Source organism: Elephantulus edwardii, unplaced genomic scaffold (assembly GCF_000299155.1).
Source record: "Elephantulus edwardii isolate Elephantulus edwardi_28Jun2011 unplaced genomic scaffold, EleEdw1.0 scaffold00004, whole genome shotgun sequence".
NCBI classification, from domain to species: domain Eukaryota; kingdom Metazoa; phylum Chordata; class Mammalia; order Macroscelidea; family Macroscelididae; genus Elephantulus; species Elephantulus edwardii.
In genome coordinates, this window is record NW_006399754.1 from 6,401,566 (window position 1) to 6,407,996 (window position 6,431).

Sequence of the window (6,431 nt, forward strand, 5' to 3'; positions counted from 1 at the left end):
AATTTATTAAGAGCCTCCCCTCCCCCACCCTCGCCGTATTTAGGGTCACTTTTTCCGCTTGTAGATCTTGTGCGCTAGTCCCAGGAAGATGGCTGGGGGCAGGGGAACAGTACTGCTCTATACGCCCCATCAGGTGCCTGAAACTCTTTCTTCATACTGCTTGAACACAGCAGGGAGCTCCAGTTCCTCATACAGTGCCTTCACCCGGGCCACCTTCTCCGGCTCCTTCTGCCCATGATTGTCCTGCAGGATCTGGCGTTGTTTTGGGGAGGCCCGCTGCAGACACTGGATCACCAGCCAGCTGCATTTGCATTTGTTGTCCTGGATGTCAGTGCCAATCTTGCCTGTCACACTCTGGTCACCAAAAAGATCAAGGAAATCATCCTGAATCTGAAAGAATTTGCCCATCTCTAGCAGAATCTTTTTGGCGTTGGCATGTTCCTTCTCCCCGTGAATGCCTGCCATATACATTGCAGCAGCTACAGGAAGGTAAAGGGAGTAGAAAGCTGTCTTGTACTTGACAATGGATTTGTACCTCTTTTCAGTGAATCTGCTGAGAGCCACCTTTGTCCTGAGGAACAGTGAGGAGGTCCAAGGTCTGTCCAATCTCAGTCTGATAAGAACTCTGCAGGGAGAGCTCCATCAATTTCAGGTAGTAGGGCTGCTCCCGGCAGTAGAGCTTCAGCAGGCGGTAGATACACGATTCCAGCAGCATGGCGTCATTGATGGCATCCAGACCTATGCCTGGCTTCTGATACCAGCAGGGCTGCCCTGTCGGGTAAGGGATGAATCTATGATGTCGTCTAATACAAGGAAGAAGGCTTGGAGCAGTTCCACACAGCAGCCCACTGTCAGGGCCCGCTGTAGACTCTCAGCATCCTGCTTCCTGGGCTCCACCAGCTCCTGGGACACTGCCAGCACTGTTAAACCTCAGTTGTACGTGCTTTCAATGGCATTGTACTCTAGGACCTTCCTGAGCCGGGTAACAGCATCTCCTATTTCTGGGTGCCCCAGATCATCCTCAGTGAGCACCTTGACAATCTGGGAGAAGTGCTGGATGAAATCCTGCTTCTCTTGGGTGTAAGCCTCTGATTTCTGGTCTCCGTTCATTCTGAGGGAGGAGCAGAATGCTCTGTTCTTGGATGCCGGTTCTTGCTTGGTCCAGATTGTTGGCGGGATGGCTCTGTTTCTTAAGGATATATTCCCAGTAGTAGAATTGCTGGGTCAAGTGGTGTTTCTATCTCCAACATTTTGAGAATGTGCGGGACTGCCTTATGTAGTAACTGTATCCTTTCACATTTCCACCAGCAGTAAATAAGAGTTCCAATCTCTCCCCAGCCTCGCTAGAATTTGTTGTTTGCTGCTATGTTGAACTTTGCTGGGGTGAGATGATATCTCACAGTTGTTTTGTCTCTCTGTTAGCTAGGGATTTTGAACATTTCTTCATGTGTTTACCATGTGAATGTCATCTTTAGTGAAGTGTCTGTCTATTTACATCCTGTCCCCATTTTGTGATTGGGTTGTTTACCTTTTTCTTGTTGAAGTGGAAAGGCTCCCAACTTTTAAGCAGTAACCCTTGGAGCGTGAGGCCACAGAGTAAGAAGGAAAGACTTTAAACACAGCTCTCTATTCTGTTCTCGAGGAAAATTTCTCAAATTCCCACACCCTCCAAGACGGGCCACTCCCAAATCAAACAAAAACAAAAGCAATATCAACAAATCAATTCCAGTTCACAGGGAATCCAAGTATGTCATACAACTGTGCATGATAAGGTTTCATTTTCTTTGACAGAAAAAAAATTGTGTATTTTTGTTGATTATATCCATACCAGAATTTGTACCAATTTACCAATTCAATAATATATCCTTTTCAGTAGCATTGATTACATCCTTCAGTTCATGCAACCACCTTTTCCTCTTTTCCACTTTTCCCAACTTCTTCCTTCCCCATCTAAATATACTCACTGTTGCCTAAGGTTCCTATGTAATCTTTTGAGTTGCTGTTGTCAATTCTATCCCATTGAGATGGGTTTTATATAAAAGTGCAATGTTTAAGGCAGACACTCTTTATCAACTAAGTTAAACTATCGTTGAGTCTTAAGAAGAGTTTAAAGGATAGTTTTAATTTGTATATAAAGATAATCATGGGGTCATAGTTTTGGGGGTTCAGCCAGGCTTCCTGGTTCCAGAAAGTCTGAATTTTAAAATATTCTCCTATAAAATCTTGATAAAATATTCAGCGGAGGTAACTGGGCACCGTCTAGTTCTTCTGATCTCATGGAAAAGCAGGTTAGGGAAGTTAGGGAAGCAATTAGCCAGAGATTCCATTTCTTCCTTCCATTTGTACCTTTCTTACATCTATTGCTCTAAGTGAGTAGAGAACATTTGTTGTGCCTTGGAAGGCTGCTTGCAAGCTTTTAAGACCCAACTTTCTGCAGAAGGTCAAGGACTGTAGTCTTCAATATGAATGAAAGGTCAATATCAAGAAGACAAAGATTCTCACCACTAGGCTAATTAGCAGCACCATGATAGATGGAGAAGAGTCTTAGGTTGCTGACAATTTCACCTTGTTCAGCTCTACAGTCAACACTCTTGGCAGTAGTCAGAAAATCAAAAGACTAATTGCATTAGGGAAATTTGCTCTCAGGGATCTCTCCAAAGTGATAAAGAGCAACAATATCAGTCAAGAGACTAAGGTGTGCCTGATCTATGGTCTTTGCAATTACTTGCTAAGCAATGACTAAGGATAACAGATGAAGAATTGATTCCTTTGAGTTTTGGTACTGGAGAAGAGTATTGAACATACCATGGACTTACAAGAAAACAAACAGATCAGTCCTAGAGAGGTTGAAACCAAGCTGCTCCTTGGAAGCAAGGATTTTGACGTTCTGTCTCACATACTTTGGGCATGTGGCCAGGAGGGACCAGACCTTGGAGAAGGACATCATGCTTGGAAGGGTGGAGGGACAGTGCAGGGTGACCCCCAGATAAGATGGATTTTCTCAGTAACTGGGGTCACGAGCTAAGTGCATTGGAGACAGTGAGGCTTGGTCAGGATAGGGCAGAGTTCGGAGCTATTGTACAGATGACTCAATGGCATATAACAATTATGCAGTAAACTAGGAGTTGGACTTGCTGCTGTTGTTAGGTGCAACGGAGCTGACTCCAATTCATAACCATGCTGTATATAACAGATGTAAGCCTTGCCTGATCTTGCCCTGTCCTCATAACCTCCCTTATAATTATATCTATTGTTACAGTCACTAGAGAAGCACTGAGAACTGTTATTGGGTTAATTGACTAAAATGTCCCATGAACAACAATCTTAAAACTCTAAACCAAGAAAATAGAACCTATGGGATATTTGGCTGCACAGGAGCAACCTCAGTACCTGTTGGTATTATTGTACATGTAATGTTTGTCAATTCAAGCTTTTGTAGCCCTGTCCTTAATCTACCCATTTCCCCCCCCCCCGTCATTATCAATCCAAAACTCAGTGCTCCAAAGGCAACAGTCACACCCTTTCCCTTTTCCTTCCACACCTAGTAAGCACTTTCATCCATCCCTATACAGTCACTTGTTTTCACATTTTTCTGAATACTTCTTAGTAAATATTCTTTATGCAAATTGTTCCAAGTCATTAGTTACATTTTCTACAATAGGACAACATTCTTCTTTCTAGTTTGTTTTATTTCTATTGGTCCACCTTCTCATTCTTTCCTCACTTTCTCTTCTTTGCTTCTGGGTAAATGTTGACCAATATGTCTCCTATAGCTAATTGTTTAAGGGATGCATTACTCATGGGTGATATTGTTTATTTTATGGTACAATCTATTGTTTGGTTGAAAGTTGACCTCCAGGAGTGGTTTCAGTTCTAGTTTTAAAGGGTAGTTTAGAGCAATATTTTCAAGGGATTCTCCAATCTTTCTCAATCTAGTGAATCTGGTCCTCTTTTTATGAATTTGAATTTTATTTGATGTTTTTCTCTCATTGTAACCAGGATCTTCTATTGAACATTGAGCAGTGGGAGCTGGTGGCGTCTAGTTTTTCTGGTCTTAAATTGGAAGAGGCTTGACTTGGCTATTGTTGACTGCTTGTAATGTTGTTGTTCATTGATGATGAGTCAGAACTGACTCACAGTTGACCCTTCAGTGGATTTTCTGAGGCTTTAAATCATTGAGGAGGAGATTGTCCATCTTTCTCCCCAGAAGCAGCTGATGGATTCACACTGACTACCTTTAGGGTGACAGCCCAGCTCCCTACTCATCAGGCCATTAGAGCTTCCTCTATTTATAATGCTGTTGCTGTTGTTGTGTGCCTTTGCATCAGAACTGGCCCATGGTTGACCCTGCAGCAGGTTCCCAGGGGCAGGAAATTGCATGAGAAGATAGTACCCATCTTTCTCCCACTTGGTGGATTCAAACTGAATGCTTTTGGGATTGCAGGATGGGTTCTTACCACTAGGCCTCAGTGCTCCCTTTGTTTCTAATAGTGAGATGATATAATATTTTATAGTAATTTTCCTTTTGTGTTTGGCTTATTTCATTCACATATGATGTCTATAAATTCTACCTTTGCTGTACTATGTTTCAAGTTATCTTTCTGCCTGAGCAGTCAGGAGATCAGGAGACATATTGTATTTGGCAAGTTTGCTGCCAGGGACCTCTCCAAATTACTGAGGAGCAATGATGTCAGTTTGACAACTAAGGTGTGCCTGGTTCAGACTATGATCTTTTCAATTACTTGCTATGCATCTGAGAGCTAGACAATGAATAAACATGACAGGACAAGAATTGATGCTTTTATGTTGTGGTGGCAAGTGAGAATACGGAATACCATATGAGCTTGCAAAAGAACCAGATATGTCCTGGATAACAGTGCAGCCTGAGTACTTCTTTGAGGCAAGGATGGTGAAACTTCAACTCATATATTTGGAGCATGTTGCTAGAGGAGGGACATCATGCTGGGGAAGGTAGATGATCAGCAAAGGAGAGGAAGACCATCAATGAGATGGATTGACACCATGGTCACAGCGATGGGCTTAAGTGTGTCAGAGATAGTGAATACGGCATAGGATGGTGTGGGTTCAGATCTGTTATTCATAGGGTCGCCGTAAGTCATACTCGACTCAATGGCACAAAACAACAATAGTATTACATTGTATGCTTGTACCATATTTTATCAATTTATCTGTTGATGTTTTGTAGGTTGTTTCCACCTTTTGGCTATTATGGACAGTACTACAATGAACAATGAGGTATATGTCTCTTTTTATAAAAAAAAAATACAGAAATTTTTTATTTTGTACTGGTTTACTTTCAAAGATCATATACATTGTTTTTCACACCAAATCTTTCCCATTTCCTTTACTCACCCCTCCCTCCACCAATCAAATTGCATGACCCTATGATTAATCACCTCCCACTCCACCCCCACCCATCCTCACCCCTCTGTTCCTGCCCTCCTCCCTTGAATGGTCTCCCACAGTATTTGTCCTTATGGGACTGAGTTAGTTCACTCGGCATAATGCTCTCCAGTCCCTCTCAAGTTAGGTAGTGATTTACAAAACCATTGTTCCCACGTGCTGCGTAGTACTCCATCATGTGAATACACCACAATTTCTCAATCCATTCGATTGTGGTTGGACATTTGGGCTGTTCCCTTGTTCTTGTCAAGGTGAACAATGCTATGAACATTGGTGTACAAGTCTCCATTTGTGCCTCAGTTCTCATTTTCTCAGGGAATATTCCAAGCAGTGGAACCGATGGGTCATATGGAACTTCTGCGTTCAGTTGTCTGAGGAAACATCAAACTGCCTTCTAGAGTGGTTATACCATTTTATAGTCCAAACCAACACTGTATAAGAATTCCTTTCTCTCTCCACATCCTTCTCAAACATTTATTGCTTGCTCTTCCCACTATACCCTGCTACTGCCACTGAAGTGAAATGGTATCTCATTCTGGTTTTAATTTGCATCTTTTGTCAATGATTTTGAGCATTTCTTCATGTGTCTGTTGGCCATTTGGATATCTATCTTCCTCTGTGAAAGTTCTTTCCATGTCTTTTGCCCATTTCATAATTATGTTATTAGTCTTTTTCTTTTGGAGACCCTGTAGGATTCTGTAAACTCTTTTTTATAACCTAATCGTGTAAAGAGTTATTTCATTCCACATGGGTGGTATTATAAGTTTTACCCTCCTGTGGTTAATTTCTAGTTTTATGGCATTGTGATCTGAGAAGATAACTTTGTATTATTTCAATGTCTTTTAATTTGTTGAGGCTTGCTTTGTGCCTTAATATGTGATAGATTCTGGAGAATGTACCATGTGCACTCAAAAAGAAAGTGAATTGAGTTTTAGTTGGGTGCAGTACCCTGAATACATACACGAGGTCAAATTGGCTGATTGTATAGTTAGATTTTCTGCATCTTT

General features: G+C 41.8%; 1 pseudogene; it reads right to left on the minus strand.

The window, feature by feature from the left end:
- Nucleotides 1-45: 45 nt before the first annotated feature.
- Nucleotides 46-1,174, minus strand: LOC102876371 (annotated as a pseudogene).
- Nucleotides 1,175-6,431: the final 5,257 nt, after the last annotated feature.